Raw genomic sequence first — 20543 nt, 5'->3', positions numbered from 1 at the left:
GCTGACACTCTGCACCTGTCCTCCTTGGCAGAAATTCGGCAGGCCAGTTTGTGACACGTGCATGTGCACACTTCAGATTGCTTCTTCCACTTTCCTCTTTCCTGCTCGGGTTTCTCATAGGAGTAGGCTCCATGTAAGACTTCTCTCTTTTGTGAAAAAGAAAACACGTATTTATAGAATGGAATTTCTTACTGAAAGAGAGTGTGGGCAGAGTGGAGGATGACATGAATCCTGACTCAGTCAGTAACATTTATGGAACCACTCTCCGGATGCCACTTATTGTAGGCAGTTATCAAAAAAATCAGTTTGGCCTACCTGCCAAACTGTAATTCGTCCTGCACACAAGGCATTATCTTGAAGGTTATTTCAGTACTACCCATGGAATTCTGCTTCCTTTGGGTAAAGAAAAGTATTCCCAAGAATAAAATATACAGATTAGAGCCCATGTAATGTAAAATTATGGCATTCATTGAAGAAAATATAGGCTATTCTTATTCCAGATCACTATTTATTTATTTATTTATCAGAGTCTTGCTCTGTCGCCTAGGCTAAAGTGCAGTGGCGTGATCTTGGCTCACTGCAACCTCCACCTGTGGTTCAAGCAATTCTCCTGCCTCAGCCTCCCAAGTAGCTGGGACTACAGGCACTCACCACCACACCTGGCTAATTTTTGTATTTTTAGTAGAGACAGTTTCACCATGTCAGCCCAGGCTGGTCTCGAACTGCTGACTTCAAGTGATCTGCCCACCTCGACCTCCCAAAGTGCTTGGATTACAGTCGTGAGCCACCGTGCCTGGCCCCAGATCACATTTTTAAAATGAAGAAACAGATATTGTCTCTTTGTCAAAATACTTATCGGAACAATTTTTTTTAAAGCAAAGATTGCATAGTTTAAAAAAACATATTCACTGCTAGGCATCTGAATCACTGCTTCACATACACAGTAGACATTCATGAAATGATTTTTTTTTAAATGATGATGAATGCCAGAGCTTGCTTAATTTTTTTTTTTTTTTTTTTTTTAAGTCTTCAACCACAACACCCAGACTGCTGATTTGGGAAGTGGTGCTTCCATTCAGTAAGAAAGCTCCTGCACACTGGGTGAACAGGCAGTGTTTCCTCCTCTCATCCCTGACATTTAATGTCTGTCCTGAGGCAAAACTGGCTCCACCTTATTAATCCATTGTTCCTCACAAGCCTTAAAACAGAGAATAAACTTATCAAAGAAGAAAAGTAGAAAATTAGAGAAAATAACCACAGTACTAATTTTCAGGCACCTTATGACTTAAGAAAATGTTTTAAAATGTGAACTCTACATTTTCTGAACATAAATTTAGTATCTGTTGGTCAAAATCCGCAGGACCTTTAGGAGAGAAAATGGCCATAACTAAGTACATGCCTCTCTTTTTAAATGCTTACCCAGGTCAGTTAAAAGCTTCCTTGTAGTTCTGAATCCTCAGTTCTTGCTTTAGAGTCAATACTTAAAGGAACAGGGGAGAGCTACAGTGCTTTTGAAATTCAGAGAGGCCTCTTATTTGTGCCTCTAGAATAGTTTGTATAAATGATATATTTCAAGCCACACAGCACTTAAAACCATCACACAGTTTAATTTATCTAGTTGGGTAGAAGAGGGGGTGAGAGAAAAAAGTAGTATTAAATTAGGGTGGCAGCATCAGGGACAGGCTGATGTGAGAGCAACTTCTTTCTTGGGACAGGTACTATATAATTGTCCCTTTGCCTATTGTCAGATTTGGGTGGCCCAGTTGCTTTAAAATTTGAAAACATGTGAATATTAATGCAAAGAAGAGCCAACATTAGTTCAGAGTAGCTGAATTCATCATTCTTTTAGAATCAGATTTGCTACTATATAATCGTAATAACTCTTCAGCATTCTTCTAGTGATGAAGGTAAGTGGTGATCCTCAAGAAAGTTTACCTTTGACTTGCGGGTGCGCACGGACTATGGAATGCAGATGTTCGTAGATCAGCCGTACAGTAATTTTCAAGGATTTAATATGCAATACATTCCCATATTAAGATGTTGAAATGTTAAAATAATAATTTGCAATGATTTTTAAATGCTTTAAACAGAGTCTTCCACTGGTGAGATTGTTTTTCCACGTAGAGTTAGCTAGTTTAAATTCTTTTGTTGTGACTGGGTGCAGTGGCTCACGCTTGTAATCCCAGCACTTTGGGAGGCTGAAGTGAGCAGATCACCTGAGGTCGGGAGTTCGAGACCAGCCTGGCCAACATGGCAAAACCCCCTCTCTACTAAAAATACAAAAATTAGCCGAGTGTGGCGGTGTCCGCCTGTAATCCCAGCTGCTAGGAGGCTGAGGCAGGAGAATCGCTTGAACCTAGGAGCTGGAGGTTGAGCTGAGATCGCGCCACTGCACTCCAGCCTGGGCAACAGCAAGACACCATCTCAAAAAAAAAAAAAAAAAAAAATTTCTTTCATTGTATTCTCAGTTGTCTAGTCTAGTTCAAGTCTAGGCAGGCAAGAAAACTTTGTCAGGTACACTGTTGTCTTCCAAAATGCGCATACTCGTACCCTCTATTACTCAGTGTCATTAATCACATCCATTCCTTTCCCACCCTGTCTTGGAATAGGATGTTAACTCTTAAATGACCTGCCACCTAAATAAAACCTGCTCTCTTGGGCCAAGGTAAGCAAGACATAATTCTTTGTGAGAAAAGCAAAATAACAATGATAATTATAACTTTTTTTTTCTTTTTTTCTTCTTTTTTTTTTCTGAGACAAAGTCTTGCGCTGTCACTCGGGTTGGAGAACAACGGCATGATTTTGGCTCACGCAACCTCCGCCTCCCAGGTTCAAACGATTCTCCTACCTCAGCCTCCTGAGTAGCTGGGATTACAGGCGCCCGCCATCACACCCGGCTAATTTTTTGTATTTTTTAGTGGAGATGGGGTTTCACTATGTTGGCCAGGCTGGTCTCAAAAGCCTGACCTCGTGATCTGCCTGCCTCAACCTCCCAAAGTGCTGGGATTACAGGCATGAGCCAACTTATAAAAATTTTTAAAATTTTTAAAAACCAACTTTTAAAATTTTTCAAAAACCAATTTTTAAAAAGCCAACTTTTTAAAATTTAATATTGGAGCATAATAGAATTCAGCAATATGAGATTTGATTGGGAATAAGAAATAACACCTTTTTAAAATGACTACAGCTCTCGACAATTTTACTCTTAACCAATTTTGAGGTACTGGTTTACTAATTGATCAAATTCCAGATTGGAAATTAGTCATCATTTGACTAACCAGAGTTAAGCCTCTTGAATCAAATTCTCTAATTTATTATCTCCCATCTGATCTAAATTCTCATTTACGGAATAAATTGCCAAAATACTTTCAGAATGCCCAGTACTAGAAATCTAAGCTATTCAATTCAGTCTCTTCTCTGTTTTCAGGCTCCTTTCCTGACTCTTCGGGGAACCTAATATATTTAGCTAAAAATTTTACTTTGGGGCCTCACCTAATAAAGGTAAATAGAAAACTGACAGCTGTCACATAACGTAGATACTGGTTAATAATTGCAACCAATGGTAAATTAATAATTTTGAGCTATTTATATTAGCTCTGCCAAAATTACATCATTAAATTTGGCTTTATGAAGTGTTGCTGACTGTAGTAAAAACAAGTGTGAGCAAAGTCTTCATATGCACCAAGTCAGGTTTGAGTTCCACGTAATACTGACTTGGCAAGTGTGGAAATTCTCAAGTCATCATTACCAAAAAAGAGAGTTCATACAGGGAGTTCTGACCATGTGACCCATTACTGGGGGAAAAAAACACCCATACAAAGGCCTTTGACTCCATTGATTTTGTACTGGTATCTTTACTCTGATCTTAAACTGCAAGGAACATCCGCAATTACAGTTTTTCGTTTTGTTTTGTTTTTTGTTTTTTAAGTCTGAAACTTGATAATCCATTTTTGCCTTCCCATGACTAGTGGACATTCCTCCAGCCAGTGGTGAGTTCCTCTTTCCTTTGCTGTCAACAAGAGCATGGGTTGCCCTCCCATCTCCTAAGCAGAACCTACCACAAATGCAACTCGAATCTGTTTCCAGCCCTGCTTACTCGCTTGTTCCTGAATCCCCACATTACCCATCGAGGCATCTTACTCTGTGGACTTCACATGTGAACTTTGCCCTCACCGGTGGAAGGGGTACAGTCCTCATGGGAGATGAAATCCAAATGCTCCACCAGAGGGCTTTGGTTTGTTCTGGGGAGCTCTGGTGCTGCCGAAGCCTCTTGAGAAGGAAGGAGGGAAGAGGGGAAGAAAAGTTTATACTGAGTTTGGTTTTCATTAAAAATTTTTCCAGCTCTTCTTTAAACTGATAGGTTTAGGGTCTTTTTCATACAACAGTCTACTTTTAGAATTTTTGTTGGTTTGTTGTGTCATGGGAATTTACAAGGGATGGAAGGAAAAGGGGAACAAGGAGTGGTCTAATTTGGGTCAGTAGAAGAATACCTGAAACCTATTTAAATTCATTTGGAACTGATGACTTGTACTTTTAGTCTCCATAAAAGACTTCCCTTGGAGCACAAAGAAGTTAATAATCTGTGTATGTCATCACTTCATGCTCTTCTTAAGCTCCGTGTGTTGGGGCACTGCTCTAAGTGTGGTGAAAGGCTGCTACAGGATAAATAAGGCATGGTCACTGCCCTGGAAAGAAGCTTAAAATCCAGTGGGAGTAAATGATAAATGCGTAATTACCTAAATGTCAGATGGATCTAGTACCTACCTGGAGGATTGCACAGAAACACGCTGACAAGGGGTGCCAAGAATACGCAATGAGGGAAAGGACAGTCTCTTCGATGAATACTGTTGGGAAAACTGGATATCCACATGCTAAAAAATAAAACTGGACCCTTAACACTGTATACAAAAATCAACTTGAAATGGATTAAGACTTAACGGTAAGGCCTGAAACCATATAATTTCTAGAAGAAAACATAGGGGAAAAAATCTTCTGGACATTGACCTTGGCAATGGTTTTGTTGCTATTACCTCAAAGCACAGGCAACAAAAGCAAAAGCACACAAGTGGGACTACATCAAGCCAAAAAGCTTCTGCACAGCAAAGGAAAAAACCAACAAAATGAAAAGGTAACATACAGGCTGGGAGAGAATGTCTACAAACCATATATCTGATAAGAGGTCAATGTCCATAATATATGGGGAACTCATACAACTCAATACTAAAAAAAGTGAAGGTGGGGGCAAAAGACTTTAATAGACCCTTTTCCAAAGAAGACATACAGATAGCCAACAGGTAAATGAAAAGATGCTTTTCAGGGGCACTGGCTTGTGCCTGTAATCTCACCATTTTGGGAAGCCGAGGCAAGTGGATTGCTTGAGTCTAGGAGTTCCAGACCAGTCTGAACAACATGGCGAAACCCTGTCTCTACAAGAAATACAAAAGTTAGCTAGGCGTGGTGGCATGCACCTATAATCTCAGTTACCCGCAAGACTGAGGTGAGGAGGCTGAGGTAGGAGGATCACCTGAACCTGAAGAGGTCGAGACTGCATTGAGCCAAGATCATGCCACTGCCCTCCAGCCTGGGCAACAGAGTGAGATTCTGTCTCGAAAAAAAAAAAAAAGAAAAGAAAAACAAAATGGTGCTTGACATCACTAATCATTAGAGAAATGCAAATCAAAACCACAATGAGCTAGTATCTCACATTCGTTAGGATGCCTGCTGTCAAAAAGACAAAATGTAACAAGTTTTGGCAAGGATATGGAGGAAAGGGAACCCTTTTACACTATTAGGGTGAAAATTGGTACAGCCATTATGGACATGAGTACGGAAGTTTTGTAAAAATTCAGCTATATATATGATCCAGCAATCCCACTTCTGGATATATATTTAAAATATATCAAATAAGTATGTCAAAGAGGTATCTTCACTTTCAGCATTACTCACAATAGCAAAGATACGGAAACAACCCAAGTGCCATTTATCCTAAGAATGGTTAAAGAAAATGTGGTGTATATATACAGGATAGAACAATATTTAGCCATAAAAATAAGGAAAGCCTGCCATTTGCAACAACATGGATGATCCTGGAGTACATTATGCTAAGTGGAATAATCCAGACACAGAAAAACAAATACTGTATGATCTCAGTTATATGTAGAATATAAAAAAGTTGAATCCACAAGCCAAGAGTAGAATGGTGATTGTCAGGGTCTGGGGCATGGTAGAAACAGTGAGATGTTGGTCAAAGGGTATAGCTTTCATTTATAAGATGAATATGTTCTGGAGATTAGGAAGTATCCTTACTCTCTTCCCTCCCCATGCAGACGGTAACTAAGTGTGATGACAGATGTGTTGATTAATTTGATTGTGGTAATCATTACACAATCTATATATCAAATAATCACATTGCATACCTTGAATATGTACAATTTCTATTAATTATTCCTCAATTAGGAAAACCAGAAGCATCGTAAAAGTTGCATTAAAAACAAGGGTGACAACAGGCTGGGTGTGGTGGCTCACGCCTGTAATCTCAGCACTTTGAGAGGCTGAGGTGGGTGATCACTTGAGGTCAGGAGTTTGAGACCAGCCTGGCCAACATGGTGAAACCCCATCTCTATTAAAAATACAAAAATTAGTCGGACATAGTCGTTCCTGTAGTCCCAGCTACTTGGGAGGCTGAGGCAGAAGAATCGCTTGAACCTGGGAGGTGGAGGGTGCAGTGAGTTAAGATCACACCACTGCACCTCAGCCTGGGCGACAGAGCGAGACTCTGTCTCAAAAAACAAACAAACAAAAACAATATCCTCTTTAAAAATACAACTGAAAAAAAGCTACCTTACCAAACCACCAATGAGAGCCCCTCTCTGAGGAAAAGGAGTGTGCAGCCAGACAGGCTTCAGTTTAAAAGCTTAAACCTTGACTTGGACTTACTTTATGTCCTGAGCAAGCTATTTAACTTTTCTGTTCCTTAATTTCTAAATTATGAAATGTCAGTGGAATGAAATAGAATATGAAATTGTGTTTGTACAATGCCCTGGGGTCTGAAAGGTGCTCCTAAGAGTGTGCAGCAGTTAGCACTATTAGTGTCCTGGGCAAACCCACAGCTCACAGATCTATTTGGCAACGAATTCCTGCAGATTAGCTGTAAGAGCCAGATTTCCTCATGGAGGAAAAGACTGCTACTGTCACGGGAAAGATTTGTTTAAACATATTTTTTAGTACAGTTTTCTAAGTCCTTATCAAGTAGGGCCAGCCCGCAGATAAAAACCGTGAAGTATTTAGCTGTAAGCCAGAGGTTGAGAATAGGAAATATTTGAATCTTTAAGAACTTGAGTCCAACAAAAATGCTGGCTAACAGCCTGACTGAGGTGAAATAAACCTTGTTTCCAGTTTTCCAGAGAAATTGTTTATTACTAGGCGAATCTTGGGCCTCCAAGATTGCCTATATTTTTGTTTTTCTTTTATCTTAATCTACAGGAAACTTGTGGGTTGGGTCTTCTCATAGTTATCCATTGTTAAAAGTTCTGTATTTCTACAAACCTTCTTGTGCGAGGACTATCTGGAAAACAACAACATTGAGATCACTCTTTAAAAATTAGTGTTTTAGACAGGTTTCTGCTTTTCTCTGCTTTGTTTACTGAAACAGCCCCTATAGAAACATTCTGAAAGAGTTACTCAAACAAGTATTCAGACTAAAATGAATAGAAAGAAGTTTTGAGTCTCCTTGACCAAACATGGACCTGTGCTTTAAAAAGCTCAGTCCCTGAGTGTGTTGCACTGTGTACTGAAAGTCTATGATAGTTTAGCCTCTTTCTGGGCTGCCCATATCTCTCACCACTCAGTTCATTTCCCAATTTTAACCATTCTCCATGGTCCTCATATGATCATTTTCATCCTGAGCCTCTTATTCCCACCTTAAATCACTTCAGAAACTCCCCTGCACTCCAGTCAACTTTCTGGCCCTCCCCTTTCATGCTTGGCCTTTGTGCATTCCACAGCTCTGTCCACTTGTTTTCTGACCTCAAGAGTCAGGAGAGGAGCTATCCCAGCTTCAATTCCTCATCAATAAGATACAGAAAATACTCTAGGATTACCGAAGAAATGAAATAAGCAACTGTATTTTAAATATTTTATGTACTATAAAAGCATTGTGCATCCAGGTGCAGTGGTTCATGCCTGTAATCCCAGCACTTCAGGAGGCCGAGGCGGGCAGATCATCTGAGGTTGGGAGTGACTGACCAACATGGTGAAACCCCATTTCTACTAAATATTAAAAAATTAGCCAGGCATGGTGGCACACGCCTGTAGTCCCAGCTACTTGGGAGGCTGAGGTGGGAGAATTGCTTGAATTCAGGAGGCAGAGGTTGCAGTGAGCCAGGTCACAGAGCCGAGAATCCATCTAAAAAAAAAAAGCTATGCCAATAAAATTATACTTACTGTTCTAGATGTAAATATTCTGAATGTTCCTTTAGTCAGATTCTGTGTTTTCTCTTTTGTTGTTGTAATTTTCACTTAGCAGGAGGCTGTACATAAATCAAGCCCTTAGTAAATCCTTATTTAGTGAATAAATAAATACTGCCAACATCTGGCCCCAGCCCTATTTGGCCTCAGATTTCTGAGGGCTGGTTACCACTATTGCTGAAAATAGAAAAGGAGAAACAAAAAACAAAACCCATCAATTCAGGACGGAATATATTTGTGCTTAAACAAGCACACAGCACTCTCCCAACCACCCTCGGTCTCCCTGAAACTCAGACCTGCAAAACCAAGATACAAGCTGGAATGACATGATACTTTCACAATAGCAGACTGAAGTTAGACTCCAGAAGACAGCTTTACAGTGTGTTAAATCAGATAGAAGACAGACAGCTGCCATTGGTGTTTTGCACTGGTGTACACTGGTGCTTCTCTTCACATTCTAACTCATTCCTTTTGGTGTTCTGTGTATCTCTTTGGTCTTTATTTCATATTTATCTGATTTGTTCTTTTCTTGTACCCTTTATTCCAAGGGGGGAAAAAAAGGTGGGGTTGGACAACAGAGAATGAACAGCACAGAATTCCTTTCCTTAAATACTGCCATCCTAGAAAATCTAGAATCATGAAGTGTAAGATACAGATTGTGCCCTAGATCCTCTTGTCCTACTCTTCATTTTATGGACAAGTCCACCCAGAAACATGTGATGGATGAGGGCAGAGCCTGGAAGAACCCAAGTCTCCATTCCCTCCTCCTCCTCCCTAGACCACAAAGCCTACTTTGAGTACCCAGGGCTACCCAGGTTGGAAATGGAAGTCCTCATCTTCTGCCCGGGATTTCTCACTCCCAGCCACAGAGCTTCTCCCCCTCCCACTGGAAGCATTGTGCCCAGGCGAGGACCTTTTTCTCTTATCTCTGCTGGTAAGCTTGATTATCAGGATATTCCTGGGGACCTAAAATTCAATCTCTTCTCCCAAGGTGCTCTTTGATGATGTTGTGGGTCTTTTTGCCAGTAATGAACAATCTTCTTGTTTCGAAGCTGCCGTTTATCTTGTTTAATACATTGTAAAGTTGTCTTCTGGAGTCTTCCTCAGTCTGCTATTGTGAAAGCATCATGTCATTCCAGCTCGTATCTTGGTTTTGCAGGTCTGAGTTTCAGGGAGACCAAGGGTGGGTGGGAGAGTGCCATGTGCTTGTTTAATTAAGCACAAATACATCCTGTCTTGGATTGGTGGGTTTTGTTCTTGTTTTTCCCTTTCTATTTTCAGCAATAGTGGTAACCAACCCTCAGGAATTTCAGGCCAAATAGGGCTGGGGCCAGATGTTGGCAGTATTTATATATTCACTAAATAAGGATTTACTAAGGGCTTGATTTATATACAGCCTCCTGCTAAGTGAAAATTACAACAACAAAAAAGAAAAACAGAATCTGTCTTAAGGAGCATTCAGAATATTTGTATCTAGAATAACAAGTATAATTTTATTGGCACAATGCTTTTACAGTATATTAAACACTTAAAATACAGTTGCTTATTTCATTTCCTCAGTAATCCTAGAGAATATTTCCTGCATCTTATTGATGAGGAATTGAATCTGGGATAGCTTCTGTCCTTATTCTTGAAGTCAGAAAACAAGTGGACGGAGCTGTAGCCCAAGCCCCAGCCTGCTTGTCTTCAACCTGCTCCTGGCTGCAGAGTCTTTCGTGATTCTGCCTGTCTCCAGTGTGCTTTCATTCCCTTCAGTGGGTAACTGGTCAGACCTCGTCTTGTTTTTGAGACTTTGGTTTCTGTCTTGCCTTCTTCCTAACTTTGGTATTCTTAGCTCCAAATCCTGAATAACTCCCAGAATGGGCCTCCCAGTAGGTGGGGGTTCCTGTTTTTCTGTTCACAGATGTACATATTTTTATAGTTAACATCTGAAATTGGGATCCATCTTAAAAAGTTGCCATGGAAGTTCATTTCTTCAGTGTCTGTGTCTGCTGGTCACCTGAGGTGCTGGTAAACTAAGACCAAAGTTTAGATTCCCTGCTTGATGGCATTTGAACCACAGTGGTGGTGTGAGTTCAGAATGCAAATGAGAGTAACTACTGACTTAGGATTCAAATCTTCAGGGGAGATTCCTCCCCTCTCTGCCCAGTTCCCAGGTTGAAACATGCAAGGCTCTTTGCCATCCCTTTCTGCATGGCGGGTTTCTTTGCGGCCTTTTGGTTCCCTGGATTCAAGTGGTCCCTGATCCCTGTTCAGTTTTCCATCTTGGGCTGGGCATGGTGGCTCACACCTGTAATCCCAGCACTTTGGGAGGTCAAAGTGCACAGATCACTTGAGGCCAGGAGTTCGAAACCAACCTGGCCAACATGGTGAAACCCCCTCTTTAAAAATACAAAAAATTAGCTGGGCATGGTGATAAGCACATGTAATCCCAGCGACTCGGGAGGCTGAGGCAGGAGAATCACTTGAACCCAGGAGCTGAGGTTGCAGTGAGTCGAGATCACACCACTGCACTCCAGCCTGGGCAACAGAGTGCGACTCTGTCTCCAAAAAAATAAAAATCCCATCTTGCATGCTTTTCCTTTCTCAGTAGTATGTAAAATAATGTATGTTTATGGTCAGTGAGATATCAGATCTGATAAAACACTGTTTTGTCATGAGAGTTGCTCCCCACCGCTGATGGGGTTGCCTTGTTCACCACTTTTTAGCACCAGGGGAGTAAGCCGTGTTCTTGCTCCCCCTCCCTCAGGCCGAGGCTTTGCTTGGTCACCTGCTAAGACAAACACCAGAGTGGGTCACCCGTCACTCTCTCTTCCCCCAGCCACGGTAGCAGCTGCCTAACTTGGTTTCTTGCTGGTTGCACACATATGACAGAAATACAATGTTAATAAATATTTCTATGTGTAATGGAGAAACAAGCCATAAAAGTAGTTGTTTGCCATCTGCTCAGGTACATTGTTAGGAAAGGCGATGACATTTTATGATTCAGTAACTTAACTATTCTAGTGTCTTCTGTAAAGGCACATCACATATGAATAAATTATACAACATCCAAACACATCCTGAGAGAAGTGTATTGGTCTCTGAAGCAGATATAAATAGCAAATGATGCCTGATTCTTCCTTCTTCCAGTGGAGATCTCGAAAAACTCAGTTACAGTGCCTCACGGTTGTAACCTATAGTACAAACGTGTTGGAGATATAACACCTTGTATACATATGTAGCGAGAAGTGGCATAACAAAGTAGAGAGGACAGTTAGACTAATGGGTGCCCCAATCAGTGATTCAGGGAGAGAACCATATTTTAAACAGCAGGCAATAATAACTCATTTACTGAGTGTTTTCTGTGTGTCAGGCACTGTACTAGGTACTTTGCTCATCTATAAGTGGAAGAGTGCTTGTTTTTCAAAAACCAAGGGAATAATGATAAGAATAAAAATGAAGGCCAGGCGCAGTGGCTCACGTCTGTAATCCTAGCACTTTGGGAGGCCAAGAAAGGCCAATCCCTTGAGGCCAGGAGTTCAAGACCACCCTGGCCAACATGGCAAAACCCTGTCTCCACTAAAAAATAGAAAAACTAGCAGACGTGGTGGCATGTGCCTATAGTCCCAGCTACTCAGGAGGCTTTGGTGGGAGGACTGCTTGAGGCTGGGAGGTCAAGGCTGCAGTGAGCTGAGGTTGCACCACTGCGTTCCAGCCTGGTCAATAGAGCGAGACTCTGTCTTAAAAAAAAAAAAAAAAGGGCAGGGGGCCAGGCACGGTGGCTCACCCCTGTAATCCCGGCAATTTGAGAGGCCAAGGTGGGCGGATCACAAGGTCAAGAGATTGAGACCATCCTGGCTAACACGGTAAAACCCCATCTCTACTAAAAATTCAAAAAAATTAGCCGGGCACGGTGGTGGGCGCCTGTAGTCCCAGCTACTCGGGAGGCTGAGCCAGGAGAATGGTGTGAACCCCGGAGTCGGAGCTTGCAGTGAGCTGAGATCGCGCCACTGCACTCCAGCCTGAGCGACAGAGCGAGACTCCGTCTCAAAATAAATAAATAAATAAAAATTAAAAACAAAAAAGGATTAAAAAGTAATAATCTGAAGCATAGCTTTGTTTCAGGTGGAAGGTGAGAGAGGCTGCAGAAAGCTTAGGGCTGGACGCTGTGGCTCATGCCTGAATCCCAGCACTTTGGGAGGCCAAGGCGGGCAGATCACCTTAGGTCAGGAGTTTGAGAACAGCCTGGCCAACGTGGTAAAACCCTGTTTCTATTAAAAATACAAAAATTTAGCCAGGTGTGCTGGCAGGTGCCTGTAATCCCAACTACTTGGGAGGCTGAGGCTCAAGAATCACTTGAACCCGGGAGGCAGAAGTGGTAATGAGCCGAGACTGAGCCACTGCACTCTAGCCTGGGTGAAAGAGCAAGACTCCATCTCCAAAAAAAAAAAGGCTTAGTCAAGATCTGGTTGTTGGTTGTTTAAGGAAAAGGCCAAGTGAGGATATGACTGGTTGGTAGAAATATGTGTCTTGGTATAAGCAGTTCTAGGAGTGATAGGTATCTTTTGCTGTTGTTATTGTTGTTTCTGTTCGGTGTTAATATGTTTTGCATTGCACCACAAATATTTCCTTACTCCTTTGCCTTTGAGACAAAGGGCATGAATTTATAAGTTGAGATGAAAATAGATTAAATATATAGTACAGCCTATGCCCATCAAACAGAATTATCTATGCAAGTTATGCAGCCCACACAGAAAAAGAAATGCTGTGTGGCCTCATTAGCACCCCAGGATTTGTGGGGCTTCCCCCCTGGGCAGCCTTAACCAGGAAAATTTCATAGTCTCCTTGGTATTCCATCCCAAGATTTAAGACTTCTCCTTTCATCTCCTTGAGGACCATCAACTATACCCTTGAGCTCAGCCATCCCACGCACTGAGGCTTCTCATCTGTACTTCCAGCCTAGACCTCCCTCCTAATTCCCACACTATACCTCTGCACTGAAACAACCTTTTGGGATCTCCTTTTTAACACATTCTTCCTCCTCTAGGTAAGGCAAGTCATTTTCCTCATCTCAGCCAGAGCAGTAATTACTGAAAACTAACCCAGTACGGTGGCTTCTGAGCTCAGGTGTCTTTCAGTGACTCCTGCTGTTTCCAAAATAAAGTCCAACTGTTTAGCTTGGTATGCAAAACCCGTAGTCATCCATCCCTTGCATATTTAACTCCTCACACACCCCATTCTGTGGTCTCTTCTTCCCTTTGCATCTGCTCTGGGTGCTCTTTGAAGACCGTACTTCCTCCCCTTGGGGGCCAATTTAGTCATCTTTAAGCCTCATTTCAGGGGTGGTGTCCTCAGATAACCCTTCTTCACATGCCAGTTTGGGTGATCTACCACTGTGGTTCTGTAGCTCTCAGCTCACACCAATAGGATAAGTATTTAACACACTGCTAAATTACAGTATGCCATAATAACTTCTTTTCCATCATTCTGTATTCCATGAGTACAAAGACTATGTCATTAATCCCTGTCTCCCTAGGATTGTGTCTAACCCTTAATAGTCACTTAACAAAGGCTTGAATGAAAACGAAATAACATTTGACCCTTAATTTGAGTTTGACTAGGTATGGTCAAACTTTAAAAAGTGGCAGTGAACTTCTTTTGAAGTCAGAATTCATATTTTCCTTTAACATCAGATACTGGCAGCGAGCTTTTCCAGATTTTTTTGGCCAAAAATATTACTGAAATTTCATGGCCCTAGATTTTGATCTCTAGGATGATACATCAACAGCGTGTAATTATTTGTCTCAATAATTGAGCTTTACCTTAGGGCTCTAAGAGAAGAGGTTAAAGGACAGTGGTTTAGTAATTGTATTGTTAATCTTAAAATGAAAGTTGAATGGAAAATATTTTAAAAACTGGTTGAGAAGATAAAGATAATTACTACATATACTGTAACTTGTGCAGATGGAGGTCTTGTGAAAAATAAAGCAGCTTGTAATTTTTTACAACTTCTTTCAAATGCAAGTTTAGTAACCTTCAGGCACAGGGCGAGTCCTTCCTTTTGGATGGGTCTTTTAAAATTAATTTTATAGCTGCACATAGACTGCCAAGGTGAGGGACAGGGGAGGACATTTTCATTCCACTGAGTCACATTGAGGATTTATCTTGTAATTATCACATTATCTGCTTTGATCCTCATTAGACAATGAGAGTGGTGTTTTGTTTTATTTGTTAATGTTTGAGACGGTCTCCCTTTGTCACACAGGCTAGCGTGCAGTGGCTTGTTCATAGCTCACTGAAGCCCTGAACCCCTAGACTCAAAAGATCTTCCTGCCTCAGCCTCCCAAGTAGCTGAGATTACAAGCACATGCCACCACACCTAGTTAAGTTTTTATTTTTGGTAGGGACAGGGTTTCCTTATGTTGCCCAGGCTGGGCCCAAACTCCTAGCCTCAAATGATTCTCTGACCTCAGCCTCCGAAAGTGCTGGGATTATAGGCATGAGCCACTGCACCAGGCCATAAATAGATGCAAGTCAAAATCCAAGAAAACCTTGAAACAAATTGCCTTACATGGTAAGAAAGGTTTATCTTTTTCATAAGTTCAGAGATGAACTTCTGGGGTTGATTTGTAATTGCCCAACTGCACAGACAAAGCCAGTTCACTGAGGCTGTGGTATTGCAGTAAAGAAAGAGTTTAATGAATGCTAGGCTAACAATGTGGAAGATAGAGTTATTATTCGAATCAGTCTCCCCAAAGGCTCAGAGTTAGGGCTCTTCAAGGATAGTTTGGTAAGCAGAGGACTTAGGGAATGGGTGCCACTGATTGATTGGGGATGAAATCATAGGGGTGTGGAAAATGGTCCAATCTTGTGCCACCTCACCTGCACTGAGTCCATCTCTGGACTTCCTGGGTGAGGCACAGGATTGGTTGAGTTATGAGTCCTGGCTCCTGGTGGGGTCATTCAATTGCCTGAATGCAGAAGTCTGACAAGCATCTCAAAAGACCAATCTTAGGTTCTATAGTAGTGATGTTATCTATAGGAGCAACTGGGGAAGTCACAAACCTTGCAACCTCTGGCCACCTGACTCCTGAGCAGTAAGGGATTATAGAAAGTATGCCTATATTTTAGGCATACTTTTCAGCATACTATTTAGGCCCCTCCCATAATTATAATCTTGTGGCCTTTTATTAGTCTTACAAAGGCAGTTTCAGCACCTGAACAAGGAGGAGAATCAGTTTTAGGGCGGGACTGTTACCATCCTTGTTTCAAAGTTAAATTATAAACTAAATTTCTGCCATGGTTGTCATAGCCCATGCCCAGGAATGAGCCAGCCTGTGAGGCCAGAAGCAGGATGGGGTTGAACGATGCTAGATTTCTCTCACTGTCATAATTTTTGCAAAAGGGCTTTCAGATTTAGTGGCCCACTGATATCATTAGAGGCCCAGGTTCTTATTGTCACTTCACTCTGCCATCCACTATGCACTGGTACATCCTGAGACTTGCTCTGCCTGTTGGCAAAATGACTACGGAAGTGCCAGGCATCACATCTAGACAGGGCATCTTGTGGATCTTGTAGGAGTGAGGAAACATTTCCAGACACACCCTAGAGAACATCTTACATCACACTGACCAAAAATGAGTCACATGGCCCTTTACAAGCGAATCACAGGTAAAGGGAATGTTGTTACTATGGTAACCAGCATAGGGGGAACAGAGGTGGAGAGTCAACCACCAGGACTATAGGGCTTCCTTTTCTCCCTATATATCCCTCCTCCACCCTGACCTCATGGTAACCCTAAAAAGCCTGTGCCTGCCTACCACCAAACCTCTCTGCCCCTCTAGATCCTAGGTACCCAGCCCCCCAGGCCTTTACCCAAGTTCCCTTTGCTCCGTGGAACTTTCCTTGCCCCGTCCCTGTTCTACCCCTTTGCCACCTGTGTGAAGGTCACATCTCTCTAGCTGGACCCTGAGATCCTTTGGGGCGTGCCTGTGCTGCTCTCTATTCCCTCATATACTTCGCAGAGAACCACAAACGCTGACTTTATTTGTGTAAACCTTTTCCCCAAAATGCTGAGACTAATATAACCCACAGATGGAAGTACTCTTACATCATATTCATAATCAGCCCCTTGAGACTGGAGCTAGTCTTTAAAATGGAGTAATAGCGTTCCCTTTCTATTATTAGAATAGTGAGAATTCTATATTAGTAGAATAAGAAAAAGTTAATGTGGCATTCACAATTTATTAATATCCCTTCATCTGTTTACTCACATTCCTTTTTATTACTTTTTTTTTTTTTTTTTTTTGAGACAGAGTCTTACTCTGTCGCCCAGGCTGGAGTGCAGTGGCACAATCTCAGCTCATTGCAACCTCTGCCTCCCGGGTTCAAGTGATTCCCCTGTCTCAGCCTCCCGAGTTGCTGGCAATACAGGTGAACACCACTACGCCTGGCTAATTTTTGTATTTTTAGTAGAGACAGGTTTCGCTATATTGGTCAGGCTGGTCTTGAACTCCTGGCCTCCGGTGATCCACCTGCGTCGGCCTCCCAAAGTGCTGGGATTACAGGCGTGAGCCACCATGCCTGGCTTTATTCCTTCTTAATGAGGCACTAACTCAGTTTCTGCATGGTACACATAGCCTTTAGATTTTCATAGTTTTACTGTTTTTCTGATATTCTCAAGACAAATGGTTGTACATCAGAATTATCGGAGGAGCTTTCAAAACATTTGCCTATCCAAGCATCAATTAAAGATTCAGTTTCAATTGGCCTGGGTTAGGGCCCAGGCTGTTACTGTAAAAGTTCGCAGGGATTCTAGTGGCGGCCAGGTTGAGAGCTCTGCTCTTAGATCTTTATATGCAAAACTCTCCTTGCTGAGAATTATCAGAATAATTTCAGACTTTTCAGAGCTCTTATCCAGACTGCTGCCATATATTACTGCTTCTCATATTAGCACCTCTGATCATGCAAGGTATGTCCTGATTTCTTTTATGTTCGATGGCTAAACATCCACCTTCCCTTTTTCCTTTTTCCTGCCTGGATTGTAAACATCTCACTTCTCTTCTGTTCCACAGCATTCAGAACAATATTAAAGAGATCATGGAGGCTCAGTCAGTTCCCATCAACAGAGTCCGGAACATTGTCCACTTCACAATTTGCTGGGCATTCTGTCCTGTACACCTTTAAACAACCTTCCTGGCCAGGCACGGTGGCTCACGCCTGTAATCCCAACACTTTGGGAGGCCAAGGCAGGCGGATCATGAGCTCAGGAGTTAGAGACCAGTCTGGCCAACATAATGAAACCCCATCTCTACTAAAACTACAAAAAATTATCTGGGCGTGGTGTTGGGCGCCTGTAATCCAGCTGCTCAGGAGGCTGAAGCAGGAGAATTGCATGAACCTGGGAGGCGGAGGTTGCAATGAGCCGAGATTGCGCCATTACACTCCAGCCGGGCGACAGTGTGAGACTCTGTCTCAAAACAAAAACAAAAACCCTTCCTTTAGTCCCAGAGAGCCAACCTTTCCCTCAGAGACGTTTTTTAAACCAAGCCACTTCAGACTTTGCCAGCCCTTCTGTAGTCCCCTATTCAAAACTTTGTTTGTACCTTTCAGGAATATTTTATCTAGTGCTCTGTTTATTTCATCCAGTTGTGTGCCCCTTCTCCCCATTTTTTAACAGTTTTTACTTTATTCCATTCCTCCAACAACTGCTTAATTTCAGCTGTATCAGCAGGACTTCTCCTAGGTAATTGGAAGAGTTGTCCTTCTCTCAACCCTATTCTTTCTCAAGTTTGCTATTCCCAGGTCTTCTGTTTTCTTCAAACACTACCAAATAGTCTCATTATCTCTATACAATAATGATGTGAAAGCTTTTGTTTCAGCATTTGTTGAATATTCATTTTTCTCTGACCTTTCATCATCTATGACAGTACTTTGTTTAGAATATGGACGGTAAGGTGGCACTTGTATAGCCCATTTTGTATGGTTCAGCATTCATTACATTGTGACTAATGATGACTGATAGCTGATGACGTAAGTAGTGTTTCTTGCAGCAAAGTTTCATAAATTTTAGCATGCATCAGAATCACTTGGGATACTTACTGAAGTACATATTGCTGGGACTTACCTTCAAGGATATCTAACTCACCAAGTCTGGGGTGAAGCCTGAGAATTTGTATTTCTGTTAAGTTCCCTGGTGATGCTAATGCTTTATCTGGGGATCACACTTTGAGAACCACTGTCCTATGGGATCAAGAAATAAGCCAGGAAGGAGTGTATATTTTTTCTGGTTAAATATTTAATGTTAACATGTTGAGAGTTTTTTTAGGGAGGTGCTTGTCAGATACTTTTCTTAATAGTGGGTACTCAGAGTATTTTATGTGAGACTCCCAATATGTCATATATTTTAAAAAACTCTTAGACTGAGACAGATGGGAAATTGCCTTCAGCATAAGAAAAGCCAATATTTTTCGTAAGTTCCAGAAGCAGCTTTTGGGATTGATTGATTCAGTGGCTCAGTGAAACCATCAGAGACTCTGGTTCCTACTCTTCATTCCATTGTGCCATGGACCATGTGCTGGTACATGTTCAGAGTCACTCTGAATGGCTGTAGAAGTGCCAAGCATCACATCCAGGTTACATACAGATGTATACTGTTTAATATCCAAGCTTATGCAGTATCAGTAACTATTAGAGGAACTGAAATGGAGGATCCAGAACTTCTTATCAAATACAATCCTTAAGATACAAACAGAGCAGTCATTGAGTAGTTTCTTAGCCCATTTTCTGTGGCTTATGATAGAATTCCTAAAACTGGGTGGCATGTAAAGAAATTTTTTTCTTACAGCTACGGAGGCTGAGAAGTCCAGGGTCAGGGCACGTGGTAAAAGCCGCCTTGCTGATACCAGTAGAGCCTACTGAGCGGGAGTGTCACTTGAATCATATTTTGCCACTTTTGCTTTCTCTTCCTACATTGGTCCTGAGGTTTTGCTCTCATCATCATCTTGCCTTTTAAGAAGGTAAGTAACTTGTGACCCTCTGCTATGTGAGAGAGATTGTTTGGTTCAGGATAAGCATATAAACAGAGTTTCAGATAAATCTCTATTTCCTGGCCACTGGGGCTCAAGTTCTGTTGTTAGCACCAGCTCTGTAAAGTGCCTCAATGTGTTTTTTCAACCAAAGGCAAAATATTTGGCAAAGAATATATTGGTTCTTTACCTCCAGGTTCTGGGCAAACTTTGAATTTCCATTCTTTTGAGATAGATTGACTTTGTTGTCTTTCATAAACTTGTTAAATTTGCTATCTGCAAAAGAAGTACTTGATTCCTTCTAATTCTTTGCTGTAGATTCCTCTGATCCTCCATCAGAGTATTGAAATTTTCTCTTCTAACCCTTCCAGAGAATAATAATTCTCTCTGCCATTCAATTTGACTGTGTTACTGCCAGGAAGAGACAGATAAAGGGGCATCAGCAATGTCCACAACTTAGAAGCAGTTCATTCCTTTTTCCTATGAGTGAGCAAGTGGATTTGACTGTACTTATTTTTGTGTGTTTTAATACATTCACTTGAGCAAAGTCAATGATCTAGAAGCTTCATAAAATGAATAGTGCATAACAAAATCACACCTCAGTCCTACCTTCCTACAGGAGTCCCATTAAAACACTCTTAAGACATACTTTTCCCCCACAGATCTGATTGCTGAACACTTTGTTTCACTAGGCTTCAACAGGTCTCTTCAAAGCTGTCATTTTACTTTAGCTGGGATTACATTCCACCCTATTTCACTTAAATATATACCTTCCCTTTAATTTTCTCTCCTTATCATTGGCAGTAATCAGTGTGGCAAGAGTTCACTTCTTTTCACATGGAGATTTGATCTTAGATGATTTTATTTTTATTTATTTATTATTATTTTTGAGACAGAGACTCACTCTTATCGCCCAGGCTAGAGTATAGTGGCATGATCTTGTCTCACTGTAACCTCCTCCTCCCTGGCTTAAGTGATTCTTGTGCCTCAGCCTCCCAAGTACCTAGAATTACAGGCACACACCACCACACCTGGCTAATTTTTGTATTTGTAGTAGAGAAGGGTTT

The 20543-nt window shown here is 41.6% G+C and overlaps 2 protein-coding genes across 6 annotated transcripts in view; one reads left to right on the top strand and one right to left on the bottom strand.

Moving 5' to 3' along the window:
* LOC126937902 (putative COBW domain-containing protein 7) overlaps positions 1-20543 on the bottom strand; it is a 952477-nt gene that overhangs the window by 492009 nt on the left and 439925 nt on the right. The window lies entirely within an intron of this gene.
* KANK1 (KN motif and ankyrin repeat domains 1) overlaps positions 1-20543 on the top strand; it is a 239180-nt gene that overhangs the window by 109723 nt on the left and 108914 nt on the right. The window contains exon 3 of one of the 5 annotated variants that reach the window (XM_050761738.1): positions 19296-19467. The exons of the other annotated variants lie outside the window; for them this stretch is intronic. The gene's annotated coding sequence lies outside the window, so the exon portion shown is untranslated. The remainder of the gene's footprint in view (positions 1-19295; positions 19468-20543) is intronic. 5 annotated transcript variants of the gene reach the window in all.

This window comes from Macaca thibetana, chromosome 15 (genome assembly GCF_024542745.1).
Source record: "Macaca thibetana thibetana isolate TM-01 chromosome 15, ASM2454274v1, whole genome shotgun sequence".
NCBI classification, from domain to species: domain Eukaryota; kingdom Metazoa; phylum Chordata; class Mammalia; order Primates; family Cercopithecidae; genus Macaca; species Macaca thibetana.
This window is presented reverse-complemented; position numbering and strand designations above follow the sequence as displayed.